Consider the following 21,786-nt stretch of genomic DNA (forward strand, 5'->3'; position numbering starts at 1 on the left):
ATTGGAAGACTCCAATCTGGAAGCTTCCGGTCTCCTACGGGGAGCTGTCGGTTGTCGCCCGACCGATCCGTAGGTTCAGTGAGATCCCACGGTCCGGAGGCGTGTGTAGGGCAAAGACCGGGGAGCATATACTCACATTCATCTGGAAATGCAGAGTCAATGACAGTGAAAACCATTTGGGGTTCAGGCCGGGGACGTATTCTCTGTGCCCGGAAGGCTTCGGGCTAGAAGCACTGCCACAGCCTCGCACGGAGCCAAGGGGAATCCAGGGACGGACCTACAACACACGGTTCTTCGACTGACGGCGAAGTCACCGCTGGAGGAGAGGGCCACTTGGCCAGTAAACGGTCTGAAGCCAGCAAAGGGGTGGACTGTCACAGGAAGAGAGATGAGCCCATCTCCCGCCTCACACAAAGCGGAGTCCAGATGTGGGAAGTAAAACGACGAAGCTTCTAGAAGACACCGTGAGAGGCAGGCGAACGGGGGGTGTTGGCACCGCGCCGGTGCTGGTGATTAGCCATGCGGTACTGCTCCATCCTAAGAGCCTCCAGACACCCCTCTTAGTTTCCCCGAACCCTGCTAGTATCCCCGTGTGACAGACGAGAACCAGGTCAGAGATGCCAGTGAACTCACTGGGGCTCACGCAGCGGTGAATGGCAGAGCGGGATTCGAGCCCCGGTCTCCTACCTGCAAACACCACGTCCTTTCTGCCTGCCAAAGTTAACCACCCCCGAGGGGAAGCAGAGCCAAGAACCTCAGGCATAGGCTCATGTAAGTACTCATCATCTGTACGGCGCCTTCGGGGTGCACTCTTCTGGAATGTTCCAGATGGGTGGAGAAGGTGCAGAGTGTGGGCCTCACCCTGAGGAGCTTCCTGGGAGAGAGAGGACCCAGACCCACAGCTGTGGGGCAGTAATTCCCCAGGAAGAGGGGACCACTGCACCCTGTGGGTGGGGGGGGGCACGGGCGGAGGTCACCAAGAAAGGGGAGAAGCACCAGGGCTGGGGAGAATCAAAGAAGGCTCCAGAACAAGGAGACCTGGGACTGGGTTCGGGGCTGATTAGGGACCGGGGTTGGAGGCAAGAAGGAGCCATGCTCCCAGATGTCACCAGCCCTACTGGGTCAGCCACCACAACTCTGATCCTGTCCCAGGTGCAGAAACAGCTGTGTGATCACACCTGCGACAGATGTGAGCTTTGGCTAGTTCTGTCATGGCGCCACTTCACCCCAGCAGGTCTGTCCTCTGCAGGGAGGGAGGGGCCACACCTCAAACAGCCCAGGGGCCGTATCTGTTGCTTAAAGCACAGCTAGATTGGTATTTGTAGAAGATTCCTCATTCATTCATTCCCTCCCTGGACTAGCTGTCCCCATCATTCCCTTTTAGCTTTGGTCCAGTGAGGATCATTCAACATAAACATTTTTAAAACCCATCTCCAGGGCCCGTAACAGTGCCTGGAACATAGAGGTGTTCCAAGCACCACCTGCGGAATGAAAGAACAAACCAGCATTCATTCAACACCAACTGTGACAGGTGTCGTGCGTCACACCCACTCTGCTGGTTCTCTTCAAGAAAACCTGTAGGCGGGGACTATTACCCCCATTTGATGGATGAGGAAACCAAAGCAGAGGGAGGCAGAGTGACTCAGCCAAGCTGTAAAGAGCCAAGGTGTCCAAGCACGAAACCACCAGGCCAGAGTTCCAACGTGTGAGGCCCGCAAGATGCCTGCTGCCTCCGCTGGTGACAATGGGGAGACCTGGGGAGGTGCAGGCAGTGATCTGAGCTCCCCGATCTCATTTCATGCCAGGTCCTGGCTTCCTTGGCTGAGCTGGACTTTTGGCACCTTTCGAACCTTGGATTTCCACCTCTCGGGTGTCGCCGCCGACACTCAACAGAAGCCACCAGAAGTCAGCCAGAAGCCATGACCAGTGGCGACGGCTGTGAAGCACAGTCATGGTTCAGGGAGAAAACATCCTGCTCACCCGGGAGGCGCATGCCCAAGTGTTCGCAGGACACACATCAAAACACGAAGGAACAAGGCAAAGCCCTCGACATTCAAGTAGAACCTGTTTCCACTGGCAAGCATGGTGCCCAGAATCCCGTCGGTCCACTTTCTGGTGGCAGCAAGGCCCCGGGGTGTATCATTTCCTGGTGAGCGGGAACTGACGGCCGGTTTGGAGGTCACCCCCAGCGGGGGCTGCACAGCGCCTAGGGGTGGGAGATGGGACTGGGCCTCCTGTCTGAGCTCACCTCTGGGGGTGCAGAGGGGAGAAGAGAGGGAGGGATGGAGGGCGGGAGGGAGAGGGAGGGGACCAGGTCCAAGGGCAAAGTTTATTTCCAGTCTTGGTTTTCCTGACCTTTAATCTCACATGTAATCAATAAGCCACACCCAGCTCATTGCTTCACCTCGAAAACTTGATTATACACACTTTTTTTTAAAAACACAAGATACTCACTCCCATGGCCATTTTGGAAGCAAGATGGGGAAGAAAAGAGAAATGGGTATCTTAAAAAAAAAAATTCTGCATGAACCTTAAACTTTATTCAACCTCAAAAGAAGCTAAAACATCTAATAAATCGATTCAGTTTATAGAAACTAGATAGATTATTAAATAGGAAAATGTTTACTATGTCTCCAAAATTCAAGTCCACCGGTTCGTTCATCGGGTAAATGTTTATCTAAAAGTTCAGGGGCAAAGTTAAACAGTTGAAATAAAATGGAATTAAGCGTTAATATTTTGTTTTACTTTGAGTACAGATGGAAGACAAAAATAATAGCTCATAAAACGGAAAGTTTCTATTTTCACCAAAATATTTGGAAAAGCTATTTTATTTTTAATTTGGATACCTAGATTCAGTGTAACTTCTGCTGGGGAGGTTTTCAGTTGGTTCCTGGGAACTGGAGTATCTGGAAACCGGCTTTGGTTATTATTTAAAACATTCATTCCACAAAGATACAATTTATCTCAGAAAGTGTCATACCAGCCAGAAAGTGCCTGTAAACGCATTGCTTGTAAAATCCCAGGGACTCCCTCCCTGGGCGGGAGAGGCTCCCTCTCCTCAGCTGTCACAGCGCAGGTGGAAACAGGCAATCCTGGCTTGGTCCTCACACCTACGGGGTCTTGTAACTGCCCCCCCACCCCCCACAGCCCAGTTTTTCCTGGGGCTTGTGTTTATGACAACGATGTCACACACGGTCATCAAAATCATTTTAAAGAGTGTCAGGGGAATGCTGAATTACAAGGAAGGTTCATGACAATTCCAACAACTGGACAGAAAAATGCCATCTTCTCTCTCTGTTTTTAGGGGAGAAGAAAGTCTTCAGAGACCCAACAGGTAAACAAAAGTTATTCTTATTGGAAAGTCTTTCTTTGGTTCACTTTCCTCTGTCCTAAGTGCCGAGAAGACCTTTTGTCTGTTTTCCTGCCTTCTGTGTCTGCTGTGACATCCTGGCCTCCTCCCCTGCTCAGCGTTCTCTCCCTTTCTCACCACTCAACGGTTCCTGCGTCTTGGATGTGTCTCCATCTATGGTGGCCAGCATTCTTGTGTTTCTGTGTATTTACTTTTTTGTTGTTATTTCCAGGATAGTTTCAGATTTGCAGAGAAATTGAGGTGATGGGACAGGGTTCCCAGATACCCGACACCAAGGGTCTCCTCTCATGAACATTCTGTATTAGGGGATACACTTATTACGTTTAATAAACTCATCTGACAAATTATTATCCAACACAATCCACACGTCATCCAGATTTTCTTAGTTTTCACTTAGTGTCTGTTTTCAGGTTCCAGAATCCCGTCCAGGACACCGCATGACATCATTGTTCTTTTGGAGCCTCTAGGGGTGTCCTCTGTGGCCAACAGTAGCCCCCATGTCTCGCTGGCCTACCCGTTAAGCTCTGAGCGCATCTCTGTCGGACCAGATGCTCCGGGCTCATACTGGTTCTTTCCCGCCCCGGGGCCTGGAATCACCCATGTCTCCCAGGATCCCCACTGGTCTCCTTGCTCTTAATTTGCCATGTTCCTGGAAAGCACCAGAAGCCCTCTTGTGTTTCCATCTTCCAAATGTCTGACCCGCTTTTGCGGTATCCATAGCCTTCCCTTTGCATTGTTCTGTCCAGGTAGGTTCTGCTGAGCTGCCTGGAACCCAGAGGTCCGGAGCGGCACGCTTTGATCCGGTGCTCCTGGAGACGGCCTCTGGGGTGGATGACAGTGACAAGCAGCTATTGTGCGTGTCACACTTCCACATTGCATGCTGCTGCTTGGTGCTCCAAGCAATTAGCAGCTCGTAAACTGCCTCACAGGGGATCCCAGGGCACCCCAGCCAACCCTGGGTGCTTTCATGTCATCTAAAAGAACAGAAGGTTGGCTACAGCAGCCTGGCCAGCCCTGGGTGTTTTCTGCAGAACCTAGTGAGCCCCACCTTGTTTCCATGGTTCCTTTCTCATGCATTCAGCTTTTTTGTTCTTCCTTGCGTGGTGGCCGCGTTGGTTGGCATCATGGCTGATCTTACTCCAAGATAGGATCCCAGTGATCTGGGAACTGAACTCCCCATCCTTCTCCTGAACGTGGTCTCTGAGCTGTCATCTCAGGAGACATTGCAGAGTCCAGAGCAAGAAAAGACTGGGTAGTGTGGTAAGGAACATTCCTTTCTCTCCAAGGGCCAGTCCCCAAATAAACAAAAACCTTACCATCTTGCACCCGTCTATGTCCAGCACCCCCGTAGGACTGGGAGTGCAAATTCTTTCTTTCCTGAGCCACGTGAAAGTGAGTTGGGGACTAAATGCTTGCATGTGTGTTTCCTAAGAATAAAGACACTGTCTTTCATCACCTTGATTCTGTTGCCAAATTCAGGCATTCTACATGGATATCGGCGCTAACTAGTCCCAGTCTGTGTTCGGACTGCATCCCATTCCAAGCCTCCTGTGTTGAGTGCCTTCCCCTGCCGAATCAGGATTAAGCCACGACCAAGCATCGCACCGAGATGTCAGTGCATTCAGCCTCTTCTGATCTGGAAGAGTTCCCCAGCCTTTCTCCGCCATTCTTGATCTTAACAGTTCTGAAGAATATTGAACAGCCACTGTTTTCCCTTGATAATCAGTGGGAAATCTGTGGGGGAGATGCCTGTGACCATGGAAATACTCCGTTCCTCATCAAACTCTCACTATCGACACTAGCATTGGCTACTTCTATATTAATGGTTTGATGTTCAGTTGTAAGGAAGGTCTTTCTTTCTCTCTCTCTCCCCAACCCCCTGGATGTGTTGCTCTCTATGTTACTCAAAGAATTACAATCTGTTACTGTACAATTTATTTTGATACTCCAATCATTCCGGACTTGGCCAGTGAGAGCCCCTTGAATTCAAGCAATGTCTCTGTCCCTTTTGTTAAGACATCCAATTAGGTCTTGTTTTTTGACCTAGATAGATAATCTCTGCCTTTTAAATGGAATGTATAGACCATTTATATTCAGTGTAATTATTAGTGTTGGTATAAATCTACCACCTTGTTACATGTTTCGTGCTCATGCACTTTCTTCCAGATTAGTTGGGCATTTGCATAATTTCATTTTACCTCTACTAGTGAATTCATAGTTGTAATACTTTATTTTATTTCACTTTTTCTAGGGGTTGCTCTTAGGTTCACAATACGCATTTCACACTTAGAATAATCTCCCCTCAAATACTACTCTACCACTTCATGTATGGTTTAAGAACCTCTTAGCCACATATGTCCACCTTGTCTCCCATCCTCTTACTTCTGCGTCCAGCAACTTACCCCCACATATATCATAAACCCAATAATAGATTATTGTTTTTACTATAATGCCCAATTATCTTCCAAGGAGATTTTTAAAATAAGAAAAAAATAAACAAAATCTTTAAAAAAAAGAAATGGGACGCCGGAGTGGCTCAGCCGGTTAAGCTGCTGCCTTCAGCTCAGGTTATGATCCTGGGGTCCTGGGATTGAGTCCCACATTGGGCTCCTTGCTCGGTGGGGAGACTGCTTCTTTCCCTCCCTCTGCCTGCCACTCTGCCTGCTTGTGCTCTCTCCCTCTGTCAAATAGATGAAATCTTAAAAAAAAAATAAGAAAAAAATTTTATATTAATCCACGTACTTTTTATTATTTGTAAATCACGGCACTCTTCAATCTTGCCATGTGTCTGAGTTTCATCCATTTTCACCTTCCTTTGGCTTGAAGAACCACCATTGGCTTGCGGTATAGGTTTGCTGGTAAGTAGTCTCTCGGTTTTGTTACTCTGAAAACGTCTTTACTTCACCTTCATTTTGGAAACATACTGTTGCTGGATGTGGGTGTAGGCTGGCAATTTCTTCCAATACTTTGAAGACATCGCCCCACTGAAAGCTTATGTTTTGGTGTCAAGTCTATGAATTCTTAACTTTGTTTCTCTTTGTGCAGACCATGTCCTTTTTCTCTGGCTGCTTTTACACTTTTCCCTTTGCCAGTTGTCTTCAGCGGTTTGATGATGACTTGTCTTAGTGTTTTTCCTTCATGTTTTTTCTGCTTCGGGTTTATTAGCTTTGTAGATCTGCAGGCTCGTAGTTTACACCCATAATGGAAACTTCCTGGCCATTATTTCTTCAAATGTTTTTTCTGTCCCCTTCCCCTCTATTCTTGGACTTCTATTACATGCACATGGGACCACCTGATGTCGCCCCCCAAGTCATGGATGTTCTATGTATTTTTCTCCATCTTTTCCCTCTGTGCTTTGAAGAGTTTCTATCGGTATACCTTCAACATCATTAATCTTTTCTTCCACGGTGTCTTATGTGTTGTTAATCACATTCTGCATGTTTTCCAACCACAGAAGTTCCACTGGGGTCTTCTTTATGTCTTTCGTTTTATTCCTCATCTGTTCACGATTCCTTCCACTTTCTTGATTACGCATATTGTTAACCACTGTCTTAACCTTCTAATCCTCCTACCTCATCATTTCACCACTTCTGGGTCTGTTTCTATTGACTGATTTTTTTTTTCCCTCCTAGGGATGCGTCATATTTTCCTGCTGCCCTGCTTGCCCGGTAACTTGGTATTTTCAGGTTGCTGGATGCTGGATTTTGTCGTTTAATCCTTTAATTAGTGTTAGACTATTCTAGCACTTAGTTAAGTTGCTCAGAATCACTTTTATATTTTCAAGGTTTTCCCCTATGCTTTGACAGTGCAGGGGCAAAGCAGCCTTGAATGCAGGTGACGCCCTTCAGATGACCCTGCTACGTGATGCACTGTGGATCACAGGATCCCCCACCTCAGCTGGTGGGAATATGAGCTATACCCTGACACCCTGGAGTCCTCAGAGACTTTTCTGGTGGGTTTTGTCCCAGATTGGTCTGGCGTGTGGGCAGATCAGCACTTGGCCAAAGACTCGCGTGGAGTCTGCAGATGTCCTCCCCTCTGCGGATTGAGCCCCTGGCATCGTGATGTTTAGAAAGTTCTTTCTCTGTTCAATTAAATATTTGCCGACTGCTGCTTTACAACTCTGGCCTGCTCTGCTGTGTTGTACTCTCCGAGGCCTGCAGAATCTCACAACTCCTTCATAACCCTGTTCTTCACAATCTTTCAAGGCAGCTGTGCTCACTTCTACTGACAGGTCGGTCTAGATGGAACACGGTCCCGAGTCCTTGCATGTTCTGCTGTCGCCAGATTAGGCTTCCACAGTCCAGGGCCTTCAGCCGGACTCCGAGCAGCTGCGTCAGCAGGTGGGCTCACGTCCCTGTTCCTACCTGCCCCTCTGGTTTTGCACACGAGAACATCTCCCTGCTTTCTCCCAGGGCTGGAATCCAGCACGGCCACAGAAAGAGCTCTGTGGCCGTAGATGAGCTTCATAACTGCTCTTAACCACACCGTGTCCTCACTAGCCAGTCGAAGGAACTGTGCCCGCCCCGGGGTCAATGTGAGTGTCGGATTGTGATCACGGAGCCCAGGCCCTCGTGAGCACCCAGCAGACGTTAGCTAGTACTGTGCTATGTGACAACTATTTCACGGCTCGATTTGGATGGATTTCATGCTCAAGAAGTCCAAAGTCGAAACTGAGGCTCAGAGAGGCTGGGTAAGTTTCTGAGGTCCCAGAGCTAACACACGGCAGAGGCAGGTCTCACCCACGCTTCTGTGACCCTGGAAGACTCTCTTCCCGCTGGGCCACCCAGTCAAACGAGCACGGCTCCCTCTCTCCCGCCTGCTCTCCCAATGTGGGTGTTCCCAGGACTGGCCCTCTGCCCCCTCATTTTGCACATTCTTTCTGGGCCATCATGTCTCACCTGTCGTCCCAGCCACCCTTGTGTGTTAATTACCCCCACATCCAGATTCTTCTCCAGCCCCACACCTCTCCTTTCCAAGACCTCCTAGACGGCCCTGCCGGGGGTCCCACAGGCACCGCTCCCAGACTTCCCTCCCCTGTGGGTGCACCTCCATCAGCAGGAGCCACACAGACTCAGACGCCTACGCTGGATGGAGGTCAGGGCAGGACACCCAGCGCTGCCCTCAGGACACCCAGGAAGCTGGGGCCGCTTCACAGGTAGGATGGCAGGACTAAGGGTGACGGATGAGAGAGAGGAGGAGTCACAAGTCGTTCATTTGCTCATTCACTGAACAAGCAATGCCAGCAAATCACCCACCGCTATCTTTGAGGTTAGGACCCCAACACGCCTAAGACCGGACTCCCCACCTCTGGGGGGGAAAACACGTCAGAAACTCAGTGCCCTCCAATGTCAGAGCTGGTGTAGAAGGCGGCCAGGGTCTTCAGCCCTTTCTGGGCTCATCCCCAAGAGGAAGAGCTACCCACTACACGTACCAGTGGGCGGGGCGAGTGGCTGGAATGGTGGTTCCAAAAGGTACGCGCGCGTCCGAGGGGCACCTGGAGGGCTCAGTCGGTTGAGCATCCTACGCTCGGTTTCGGCTCGGGTCATGGCCTCGGGGTCCTGCGATCGAGCCCCTCACCGGGCTCCGTGCTCAGCCGGGAGTCTGCTGGGCTTCTCTCTTCCTCTCCCTCTGCCCTCCCTCCCCCGTTCTTGTGTGCTCTCTCTCTCAGGTGAGAAAGGAAGATGTGGCCCCTAGATCTGTTGTCCTGCCCCCTCCGGCTCTGGGGTAGAGTGCGATGATACATTTGTCAACTCCGTAAGTGTGTACCCAACCGTCCCATTCTCTGCTGGGCCCCGGAGCCACCGCTCACTGCTTGGGACTCCTCTGGCTCTCTGTCCTCCTCTTTGAATGTACACCCTATTAGATGCAAAAGCCTCACCAGTGTACGTGATGGCTATGCAAACACAGGACCTTTTTCTGTGTGCGGTTTGGAAAGAGCAGGTTCACCCCCGCTCAGCTTCTCGAGGCTTCTCCCCTCCCACGTGCAACCTCTGTCCAGGTCTGTCCTTACAAACGGTGCTGGGGCTGTTTCTCCTGCGGTGGAGGCCACCCCGCTTTGTAGCCGAGAGGCCAGAATACACGGCAGGCAGGGTGGGCAGAAACCATTGCTTGGTCCCTCCCTGTTCCTTCCATGATGAATAATCGATGGCGGTTTTGTACACTGCATTGATCAGGAGAGGTGGAAAGCTGACTCTCCCTCCTGGCCCGGGGGTGCCTGAGCCGAACTTGGGTTCTGCCCGTGCTTGCCTCCCCCTACCCTCCCTGCAACCAGCCTCTGGACGCCACAGACACCAATGGCCCATGAAACTTTCTGGGTCCTTTGGCTAGGAGGGACTGCTCTGCCTTCCAAGGTCCCGAGGAAGCACGGCCCTGCAGACGCCTCCATTTGGGGCTCTGGCCTCCGAAACAGCGAGAGAATAGACTTCTGATGGCTGAAGCCATCCGTTCATGGTCATTTCTGGCGGTCACAGGAAGCCAGCCCACGGTCCCCACAGGAGCACCCGGAGACATTCTCAGAGGCCTGTACCGTGCCCTGTACTCTTCACAGCTTTGACCCTTATCAACCGAGTCACAAATCACTGACATGGTCGGTACTGTGTGCTTGGGGGAGGGGGAGGGCGCCCCTCCCCAGGAGGAGCTCTAGGAAGCCCTGCCCTAGGCTGTCGGGTCCCTGAGCCATGGATGGGGATGCTGAAGGCTGTGCATACGCACTTTTCCCCATTTGTGGGCCACTGGGTGGCCCCTCTTCCCACCTTCAAGTGGAGGCTGACCACCTGGGCCCAGCTCGTGGTGCCGACAGCGGACTGCGTGCGGTGGGAGGCGCAGCTACCCTGTGAGTTTGGCGAGGGGCACAAGCACGCGCACCTGCCAGAATCTGGCCCCGCCGCCTTCCATGCATCAAGCCCCTGGGGGCTGCCAGGGAGAGGCAGCACCGACCTGCCTTTGCAAAACTCAGAGCCTGCAGGGGCAGAAAGACCCTGGGGCCCCCGCGTCTGTTCTTCTGGTGGAGGAATAACAGGAAACGCCTCACAACCAACCTCTTTAAACATCACTGCACCAATGAAGGGTTTTTGACTCAATGAAACTCTGGACCCTCTTGCGTCTTGCAAACTTCTGGAACAATCTAACCTCAGGCGAAGAAGTGGGGGCACCCTGCTGGCTTCCAGCTGCTCTGGGACATGGACCCCTCCACACACACACACACACACCACGCGTGCACGCGCCCACATCAGCATGGGCTCTGGGAACACACATCTGCCCTTCTGCTGAGCTCAGCATTTTGGAAATGGGGAAAGAGAAGGGCCATGGCCAGACCGGGAGGAGAACGGGCCTCCGCAGCAGCCGAGACAAACCATGACCTGCAGGCAGAGCCTGAGAGTTTTCCAAGGTCACTGAAGCATCAATGGGGCAGACCTGCCTTTTAAAGACACTCCGTTTTCACATACAACGGGTTTTAAGACATACCCATGTCTGGTCAACAGGGTGGTTGTTCGTTCCGACATTTTGTGGTGAGGGAAGCTGGTGGTACCTGAACTTAAATGAAATAATCTGTTTTTTAAGAAAGCAGAAGTACTTTCTACCTGTTTTTTTTGTTTTTTTTTTTACTCTATGGGTGTATTTAACTTCGTTATTTTAAATACAATTGGAGAACACAGGGGTTCAAATACAGATGACTTAAAAATTATACAAATGCCAAAATGACATGACACAGAGATGAGGATTTTCACGGGCGCTTACGACGGCGCTACGAAAGTGTGCAGTGACAGCGGGTTTCCCCACTTTGAGCTAAAGGTGAGCACTGATTCTCATCTTCCCCTCATGAGAGGTTCGTCTGCATCCAGAACACGCCTGGGAATGGCCCATCCCTCGCGAGTGGGCCCGAGTGTGCATCCTGCCCAGATCGGTCTACGTCGTTCCTTCCAGGCACAAAAATGCCAACTGCTACTGAGTCATTATAAACTGTGGTCCTACTATGTGCAAAGCCGTGGTTTATGTGTCGAGGAAAGGGTTCCCACTTCCTCGTGGCTTACGAGTTAGTGGTGGAGACAGAGCCTAAACCACCTGCAACATGATTTGTCCGGCGGTGATGAGTGCTATGGAGAAAACCAAAGCAGGAAAAGCACATAGACGGTGTCCGACGGGGGTGCGATTGGGGGTGGTGTTGTCATACTTGGAGATGTCATGTCGTCCCACCTTCATCATCACTGTCCTCACCATCAGTATCACCGTCATCAACATCATCACTGAAATCGTCAACACCATCATCACCATCATCATCATCACCATCATCACCATCATCATCATCATCATCACCATCATCATCACCATCATCATCATCATCACCATCATCATCATCACCATCACCATCATCACCATCATCATCACCATCATCACCATCATCATCATCATCATCACCATCATCACCACCATCATCATCATCATCACCATCATCATCATCATCATCATCATCATCACCATCATCACCACCATCATCATCATCATCATCATCATCATCATCACCATCATCATCATCATCATCACCATCATCATCATCACCATCACCATCATCACCATCATCATCACCATCATCACCATCATCACCATCATCATCACCATCATCATCATCATCATCACCATCATCATCACCATCATCACCACCATCATCATCATCATCACCATCATCATCATCATCATCACCATCATCATCACCATCATCACCACCACCATCATCATCATCATCATCACCATCATCATCACCATCATCACCACCATCATCATCATCATCATCATCATCATCATCACCATCATCATCATCATCATCACCATCATCATCATCACCATCACCACCATCATCATCACCATCATCACCATCATCACCATCATCATCACCATCATCATCATCATCATCACCATCATCATCACCATCATCATCACCATCATCATCACCATCATCATCATCATCACCATCATCATCACCATCATCATCACCATCATCACCACCATCATCATCATCATCACCATCATCATCATCATCATCACCATCATCATCACCATCATCACCACCATCATCATCATCATCATCATCATCACCATCATCATCATCACCATCATCATCATCACCATCATCATCATCATCATCACCATCATCATCATCACCATCATCATCATCACCATCATCATCATCATCATCACCATCATCATCACCATCATCATCCCAGCAGATATCAAGTCCTTCCTGTATGTATGAGATGGTGCTAAGATTTTGGATGCTGTTGAATCCTTGCCACCACCTTACGGGCCGGATATTTGGTCACATGCCCTCGTTTGGAGGAGGAGCCCGAGACTCAGAGAGATGGAGTCACTTGCCTAAGGTCATCCAGCTGGTAAGGAAAAGAGCTTGGGCATGGAATTTCAATCTGAGACCAAAGTCAGGCTCTGAAATAACACTTTGGCCTGTCGGGTTCCCTGAACAGCCCCGGAGAAACCTTTATTTTAGCTCTCTGTCTTTTTCCCTCCAACTGAGACCGTCTGATGCTTTCCCATCATCTTGGGAGCCCAGCATCGCAGGGCCAAGTCCTTGCAGCCTCCTGTCCCCTGCCTGCTGACCTCTGAGTGCCCGTGTGAGGGTTGCTGGTAGCCCCTTGTGCTCTCTACACGAGAACAGACAGGTCCCTCCAAATGTGAACCAAGAGGATCTGCTCCGATCACGTCCCCCTCTCCAGCAGAAGCAGCTCTGGCCATGGTCACACCCACCCCTGATGCTGCGGTCAGCCCAGCCTGGTGGACCCCCTGGACAGACGCAGCTCAGACAAGGTGCCGGCAGTAGTGGTGGCTAGGAGCTTGGGGTCCTGGCTCAGAACTGAGCCCGAGCTTCCTCCCCTGTGAACTGGAGAGGGCCATGAGCCCTGACCTCCCAGCTTCGTTGCAAGAATTAGAGCAGAGGATGCTTTTGGCACAAAGTCAAACCTGTCAGGTGAGAGAAAGTCTTGGCCCCTGTGGGTGTTTCACTGCATTTCACTGAGGAACCCCTTGAAGAGGAGCTATTGTCTATGGGGTGGGCCCCGCCCCCGCCCACAACGTGACAGTCCTCTGCCCAGCTTCCATTCCTGCCTTCTGTTTTGGCGCTCTGGTTTTCCTTGAGGAATGACCGGCATCCTCTCTTGGTCCACGTGGTTCAGAAGCAGACTGCCTCTGGTCAGTCACAGTGACTAGGCCATAGTGACTCACCTACGGATGGCCACAAACCCACATCAGGACAATCAGAGCTGACCCTGGAGAGCCCTGGGGACAAATGCTTTCTGTCCACTGGGGCCACAAAGGGTGGAGACTAGAAGGTATACTTGTCATGTGGCCACCGAGGGAGAGTTTGCCTGAGGGTGGGCCCAGCCCAAAGAACAGAAGACCCACAAGATGGAGAACGATGAAACTCTAGAGACATCGAGTCCCTGGATCCAGCTATGCCTGAAGCTGGATGAAGTTTTCTGCCACTTATAACCCAAACGTTCTTGAATGGGTTACACTGAACCACCTGCATTCTCTTGCTCAGGGTCTGCCTGGTGAACTCTCCCAAATTTAAAGCACAAATTTTAACCATGGGCCAGTTTTCTTCCTTGCCCTTCCTCTCTGGGCCCCCAGATGGCTTGGGAGAGACACACGCTCCTATGCACATTCTGGGAAGGAAAGTTCTCCATGAGTTCATTAACAGAGCTTTTATTATTTTAAGCCATTTAGCGATGGTTTAAATATTTGGCATTTCTTAAAATAAACAGATCTTCCCAGACAGGTCGTCTTGCAGTCTGGGCGCGAGTCTGTGACTCCGAGACCGGAAGAGAACAAAAGCCAACCTCTCTAAGCCTGGATGCCGGCAGTGACTGGGCCATCTTAGCGCTGGGTCCAATCCCACCCCTGCTGGAAATCAGAGTGTCCACTGCGTGCCCAGTCCCCGAAGTTCAGGAAAGGCTGCACTGCACCCCTTCCTTCTGGGCGCCCCTCACTTCCTTCTGGGCACGAGAAGACGGGCAACGAAGATGTTGAGGCCACTTGGTTTAATCCAGACTCCCCCAAGCTGGTCAGTTCCAGAGGCCAGAGGCTGGGGCTGCCTTTCTCCAGGGAGCGGGAAAACGGTGCCAAAAGACACAGGACTGTGGAGCCTTGGAACCCCTTGCCCCCAATTCCTATTGAGTTTCCTGGGACTGCTGGAATGAGTCACCAGAAACTTCATGGCCGAAAACAGCACACATTCAGTATCTTACAGTTCCAGAAGTCAGAAGTCTGGAATGGGTCTCGCCAGACCACATGCAGGCATTGGCAGGGCCGTGTTCTTTGTGCGGGCTCGAGGGGACACTGTCTCCTGGCCTTTTCCAGCTCCTAGTGGCCACCTGCCACTCTCCGCTCAGGGTCCCTCTCCACGGTCGCCGTGACTTCTCTGGCTCCGACCTCCCTGCCTCCTTCTTCCACCATTAAGGACCCGGTGAGGTCCCCTGCATCACCCAGAATGAGCTCCCCTCTCGGGGTCAGCTGTGGATCAACCTTCCTTCCATCTGCAACCTTGATTTCTCCTTGACACGTAGACGTAAGGTCTTCTCAGCTTCTAAGGATTGGGGCGTGGGCCTCTCTGGGAGGCGTTCTCCTGCCTGCTGCGCCAAGGGTGGACGGTCCCAGCGTGGGGGAAAGAACGGCGTAGAGGACCCTGCCATTCACGCGCTCACACACCCGTGCAAGTGCTGAGCGCTTATTGAGCACCTACAGTGTGCCAACCTCTGCAGTGGGTGCTGGGGATACGAGAGCCACCTCCTCGGAAGCCAGACCGAGTCCCTACCCTCATGGGTTTGGTTTGGTTTGGTTTTGAAACTGGAGAAGAGTCTTTTAGTTAAAACGGAGAGGCTAAGAGAGAAGACGAGCCCACCTGGATGGGGCCCCGAGGGCTAGCGGATGCCTCGTCCCGCCCCTCCCACCCGCCATCCACCTGCCAGTCTGGGAAACCCTTGTTTATCTCTGGCTGTTCTGCCACGAAACGAAATGTCAAGGGACAGCAAGTGGGAGGAGGAGGAGGAGGAGATTTTTCGGGGAAGAAGCAGCGTTTTCTCTCTCTCCGTCCGTCCGGCTTGTTAACACAGAGTAACGCACCTGCTCTCGGGTCTGTCTCCCTGGTTTTGTTTTTGTTTTTTTGACATTCCCGTTTTCGGGGCAACAAGCTCTCATGTGATGGTAGCTCGGGTTTAAAATACTCCGAGTGCTCTCCGGGACCCGGTTCACACGCTCCCGCCTCTCCACGTCAACGCGCGGGGAAGCGGCGGGCTCCATGGCCCGGCCGGGGCGGGACGGTCCGCGGGGCGTGGGGTCACGATTTTACGGACGCCCACCCCACGTCCCTGGAGCCCTCCTGGGCCAGAGCCCGGCTCCTGAGGCCTTGCCCGGCCACTGGCCCACACTTAACAAATGTCACCACTGGGATTTCTCCGCGATGGACATGGGAAAACCAAAGGAGTGGCCGAGGACGTGGACGCATCAAAAACAACAAGGCTGCTTTAAATGGACCGAGGTTCCGGGGCAGAATGTGAACCCAGTGGTTGGTTTATTTTAAAATAAAGTTTGTTTTTCATTCTGTCTCAGTTAAATCTCTCCTGATAGAGCTAAAAAAAAAAAAAAAACCCAAAAAACAAACAAACAAAAAAACCCTCTTCTTTTTTCTAAAAACTGAAATCCGTATGCTTAAAAAAGAAATGGGGGGGAGGTGAAAATATAGGTCAAAGCAGCACCAGGCAAGGCCCACGGGGCCTTGGGCACGGCCGGGCCAGACGAGTAACGTGGATACTTGAAAGTCCCGTCAAAGCCCGGAGCCCCGGCCTCAAGTGGGACAACAGCGTCTGGCACGTTGGAAAGTTCCATCATCTTTCTTGATCTTTCCGCCAATCGGTGTTTTTTTTTTTTTCTTTTCTTTTCTGCGTGATTCTATGGTGACGCCGTGACGCTAGGCACCGACTTGAGGATTGGGAAGATCGGGGTTCGAATCCTGCTCCCCCTTAGCAGCGGGGGGAGCTTGGGCAGGTCATCCTACTTCTCTGAAAAATAAACCACACTCCCCCAGGGCGGACATCCCCAGGTGCCAACACGCGATTCGTCTGTAAAGGGTGCGCTCAGCATGACACCCGGCCCCAGGGAAGGCTTCCCGAGGAGAACAGCGAGCAGAACAGCGAGCAGCATTGGCAAACATCACGCCCCACGCACACTAACCAGCTGGCAGGTTTTTCTAGCAGAGACGGCTCTTGCCTCCGTTCTCTGCGTGGAGGATCATTTGTTTGGTGGCCAGTTCTGGTCGAGGCTAGTGACCCTTGCCGAGAAGGTGACCAGCGCCAGCACGGTGACCCTGAGCTAGACACCAAGTTCAAGGCTGCAGCAGGGACAAAGTTAACGTGACCAAAGAGGAGCATTTCTCGGGAGAACGTTGACACGTGAAGGGCGCCTCTCCTTGCCCGAGGCTCAGGGGAGACCCAGGGAGTCTCGGGGAGCTTGGGGTGACCCACGTGCACTCAGAAATTGGCTTTGCTGAGTGGGGACTGTCCCCCACTGGTAGTGAACATGGGGCAGAGGGGGCCGGGGGTCAGGCTGCCAGGGACAGGAAGTGGGCCTTTGGGAGGGAGCCTGCCCGGAGTGAGGGGATCCTGTGTGTTACCGTCATTGCTGATGCCTGGGGTGGGGATGGGGTCTGAGCAGATATTCTCGTTATGACGGGTCTGCAGACCCCACAGAAGTACCCACAAAAGAGTCAGCTTCAAACAGGCACCCAGCAGGAGATTACAAGTTCAGCTGGACAATGCCCCAACCCACCCCGCTCACCCCAGTCCGGTGGGGTCCCGGGGGCCCAGGGTGGGGTGGGGAGAGGGAGACGAACACAGCAGGGAGGGGAGGGAAGGCAGCTGCCCCCCTCCCCACACCCAGGCCTCCAGCCCGAGGCCGGCCGGCTGGTGGAAGGAAAACGTGCTTTTAAGCTAAGTCTTACATGGGACTGGACATTCGCATTATCCTCCTGAGACCAGTTGTTGTGACTAAACGTGGCTGGGAAAGCTTTTATTATGACAGTGACCAGAGAGTCATGGGACCTGCTTTAGAGTTCCCCCGGGGCTGGGAGGCCCAGCTCTAGAGAGTGCAAACAACAAATCAGAGCGAATCCTGTGTGTTCGCTGATCCTGCGTGTTCGCTGATCGCTGTGGCCCACGCACCCCCCCACGGCGGGGTCCCTGCTACCGCTGTGATGTCGCCGAACCCCAAGATGGGAAGGGATGCATGCCTCTGGCTTGCATGGGCAGGTGTGAGCTGGTGTGAGAGGTGTGCATGAGCGTGCACAGGTGTGAAGGGGTGTGAGCTGGTGTGAGCAGAGTGACAGACGTCAGCAGGTGTGAAGGGATGTGTGGGTGTGAGAGCGTAGGAGAGGGTGTGAGCGGATTAGCAAGTGTGAGCGGGTGTGAGCGGGTGTGAGCAGGGCTCCAGCACACCCAGAGCAGGTTAGAAGGAGCAGTGGGGTGGGGTGTGTGGGGAAGAAGGAATGAGTCCTTTCCCGCCGGAGTGCTGGGTTCTGCTCCGTGAACTTACTGGTGTCCCTGCTTTACTTCCCCCCAGGACACGCCTCACTTTTTATGCCCATGGGTGGGCGGGCGGCGGGGAGGCTGCTTTTTGTCCTCTGCGTCTCAAAGTGCGTGAGAACGGGCACCCTGTTTCAATCCCTGCCTTGAGGTCTGCCACACAAGCTTGCGGTTGTCTCCGAACACGCGCTCAGTGTTGGTCAAACGAATGGATAAATGCACGAATGGCACCGTCACACCTCTTCCAGGAAGCCCTCCCAGCTCCCAGGTGAGGACAGGTCTCCCTGCCACACACTCGCACACCGCCACGCGGCAGCACCGAACGGTTCCATGGAACGGTTCCATGGTGCGGCCAGGCTGGGTGCCACGGCGTGAGTCCTGGAGCTGGCGTGTCCCGAGGGGAGTGAAGGGTCAGGGGGCTCAGCCGGGTGCGGAGGCACGCGCTTTTATATGGAAAGGCCTTCACTGAAATGGGAAACAGACTCAGAGCTCTCAAAGAATCTCCTTTGGCCCCCAAGAGTTTGCTTTCATGACTCACCATGTAGGTGCTGGGCTGTGCCTCTGGGGTGAGGAGACGAACAGTGGAGAGAGCGCGGTCGGGCACCTGGCCCTGGTCCAGCCCTGGCGAGGCACCCCCCCCCCCCCCCAGCAGGACCTAAGGTGCACTGGGGACATGTCGGCGCACTCGCTGGGGAGGGCTGGATGGGCTTGGAGGATGGTCCAGGGACCAGGCAGTGAGGGCAGCGGACAAAACCCTTGCCTGCTGTGGCTTGCCTCGCGGTGGAGGAGAAAGGCAGGAGACGAGGTATGCGGTGCGAGAGGCAGTGAGAAAGCAGGGCAGGGTGCCTCGGGACGGGGTGGCCCCGGAAACCGCAGCCAGGGCCATTGCTAAGAGAATGTGCCCAAAGCCAGAAGCCAGAAGCTGGCTCCCCCCATTTCTCCTTTGCCCGTGGGGGCCGGGGTGCAGCCAGTCTGTTCTAGGCCTTGACACCCCCCCACCAATCTTCTACAGGGCTGGCGGCCCCGGCAGAAAGTTGTCCCGGAGCACAAACGAGGCTGCCGTCTGCAGGCACTCTGCTCCCCCCGGAGCTCCGGGCACAGAGGTAGCAGGCCAGGGCCCGAGAGCGTCCTAGTTTTCTCTCTCGTACCGTTTTCCACCCTCGGCATCCTGGGTCCGCCTCCATCCTTGGTAAGACATCAAGACACAGAAGTAGGGCAGAGGCACGGGGGCTCAGACCACCTCCTCCTCATGCCATCTCCAAATCCGGGCGCAAAGGCACAGACAGACAATTGCGACTTCCCATAACTCACTGCTCCCCAGAGCCCTCTCCTCCGCACCATCTTATTTCTGTGAACGTGCAAGTCAGGGGGGCCGTGGAGCAGAGCCATTTCTTGGGCTCCGGTCTCCCTGGAGCAGACCGCTCCACGGTGACATTCTGTCACCCTCCCGCCACCTCACAAGAAGGGACAAGGGACCACCTGTCCCCGGAGGGGTCCTCTCGGCTGTGGGGCTGTGACCATGTCTCCTGAGCTTGGCAGGGTCGTCTGGCCCTTGCCTTGTTCCCTCTCCCGGGCCTTCTGCGTCCCAGAGGCCAAGGGCATGACAAACAGCCAATGCTCTCATCTTCCCGTGGCAAGCCGCCGGCAGAGGCAGTGACGTCTGACGGAGGTCAGCGGAGCCGGAGAGACGGGACTTGAGCAAAGACAGCGATCGGTGTTCGGGTGGCCTGCTGAGCCGTGTGGGGACCCGTGGTCAGGTGCTGCAAGGAGCCAGAGCCATGGCAGCGAGTGAGGTCCCCTGCACCCCAGAAGCACCAAGAACACAGGCCTCTTCCTCGACGGCTGTAGGGGAACACACGGAGATGCTTCTGAACTTGGGGGGGCCACACTCTGGCGCCCCTCTGGATGACGGTGCCCCTCAGAGCAGGGGGCACAGTTCGTCCCCTGGGTTCTCCAAACATGGCCTGCCTGTGGGACGTCCTCAGTAAATCAGTATCTAGCAATTGGGCCAAACAGGACAGGAAAATATTTCCAGGAAACAAACTCACTGGCATTGAACCTGCGTTTTTCTCCTTGGCGTGAGGATTTTAAGAAAACGGTCCCAACAACAACAAAAACCCCACGGGTGGCTCCAGGAACGGACAGCTAAAGCGCACGAGGGCTGGAGAAGGGCTCACACCTCCTCTGGGGCAGCGGGCCCGCTCGTGGAGTTCGGCACGCGGAGCCAGGGGCACGAGGCTTGCCAACTGCCATCGGCCCACATGTCTGGGTCCCCTGGGCCACCACCCCCTCTCCTCTGGACTCCCAGATCAGCCCCAACTCTAGCCTCCCCATCCTGGCCCCCTGTCTGCTCGCAGTCGCCAAAGTGATCTTTTAAGATGACAATGAGGTGGTGTGGACACAGAGCATCTGGAACGTTCTTACGGCGCTGATGTGGAGATTTGGGGGAAAGCGGCAAAAGGGATAACGCACCAGCGCTCCACCTGGGTCTGGACCCGGCGGGTCTCCTCCCGGGCGTGCACCTGCCGGAGACGATGTCCGCGTTCACCAAACGAGCCGCAGGGGTGCGACCAGACCGCGCTGCCCACCATGGCCCCAGCGGTGCGCCCCCAGCGGCAGGACGGGCACAAAGGCAGCACGCAGGAATGACCTGAACTGCATGACATGGAGCCACACGGGTGCACAGACCCGACACAGAAGAAGCCAGACGCCAGAGAGGGTGTGCGCACAGTTCTACGGGCATCCAGTTTTAAAAACCGGGAAAAGCTCTCCGTGGCGCCGGAGGGCACGGTTTGGGGGCTGCAGGGGCTGGGAGGGGTCACGAAGAGGTGTCCCGTGCCTGTCCGAGTGCCAGTTACAGGGGCCTGTTCACTTTGTGAAACTCCGCCGAGCTGTCCAGCTGCGGACGGAATCGGGTCCCCACGGACTCATTCACACGCCGAAGCACGGACACCCAGGGCGACTGCACTTCGAGGTAAGAGTCTTTCAGGAAGAAATTAAGTCTAAATGAGGCGAGAAGCATTGGGCCCTCATCCGGAGGACAGCCATCCTTGTAAGAAGACGGAGAGGGAGCTTGCCTTCCGCACACGCGTGCAGGAAGGCCACAGGGGCACCGGGCGGGAAGGCGGCCGTCCATAGGAGAGGCCTCACCAGACCCCGATCCCTCTGGATCTGGAACTCAGAGTCCAGCCTCCGGGGTTTGGAGATGATAAGTGCGTGTTGTTCAAGCTGCCTGCTCTGGTGGTGGCCTAAGCTGACCCCTGTGTGTGTACCCGGGTGTGTGTACTTTTCCCCATGTGTGGCGTGTTTGATGTAAACTCGATTCAAGAAGGCAAAACTGGTTATAGTCCTCTTCTGTTCGTGATCATTCTCTGGCTTCCCATCTGTTCCTAGGGTCACATTCACAGTGTGGTCTTGAAGGCCCAGCACGGTGGAGCCCCCGTTGCCCTCTTTGGACCACATGGCCACAGCTGCGCCCTCTCCAGCTTTGGACCACATGGCCGCAGCTGCTCTTTGTCTCAGCTGTTTGAACACACCAAGCCCTTCCCACGCCTCATGCCTTTGCACTTATTGGTCCCTCTGCCTAAAACACTTTCTCACCTTTTTGCCTGGCAAACTCCTACCAGTCCTTCAGGTTCCAGTCTAACCATGTTTTTTTCCATGCAGAAGTCTTCCTGATCCCAAGCTGGCAAACTCTCAAAGCGCCTGACTTTTCCTTCGCTGCACCCATCCAAGTTGGAGATAAATGAAATATTGCTGCCCACTGTCTGTCTTCCCCACTAGACTGTGAACTCTCTGAGGGCAAGGACTTGTCTTGTTCTCCATGGGGACCAG

The 21,786-nt window shown here is 53.4% G+C and overlaps 1 protein-coding gene and 1 long non-coding RNA gene across 8 annotated transcripts in view; one reads left to right on the forward strand and one right to left on the reverse strand.

The window, feature by feature from the left end:
• Window positions 1–21,786, reverse strand: part of ANO1 (anoctamin 1) — a 144,269-nt gene that overhangs the window by 88,077 nt on the left and 34,406 nt on the right. The window lies entirely within an intron of this gene.
• On the forward strand, window positions 979–8,506 carry LOC123948016. 3 transcript variants are annotated; one of them, XR_006819910.1, is made up of 4 exons: window positions 979–2,149; window positions 3,305–3,334; window positions 7,605–7,713; window positions 7,873–8,506. It is a non-coding gene; the product is annotated as an uncharacterized LOC123948016 (long non-coding RNA). The 3 variants fall into 3 exon arrangements; XR_006819908.1 differs by having other exon boundaries at window positions 7,605–8,506; XR_006819909.1 differs by lacking the exons at window positions 7,605–7,713; window positions 7,873–8,506 and adding an exon at window positions 7,177–7,496.

This window comes from Meles meles, chromosome 8 (assembly GCF_922984935.1).
Source record: "Meles meles chromosome 8, mMelMel3.1 paternal haplotype, whole genome shotgun sequence".
NCBI classification, from domain to species: Eukaryota; Metazoa; Chordata; class Mammalia; order Carnivora; family Mustelidae; genus Meles; species Meles meles.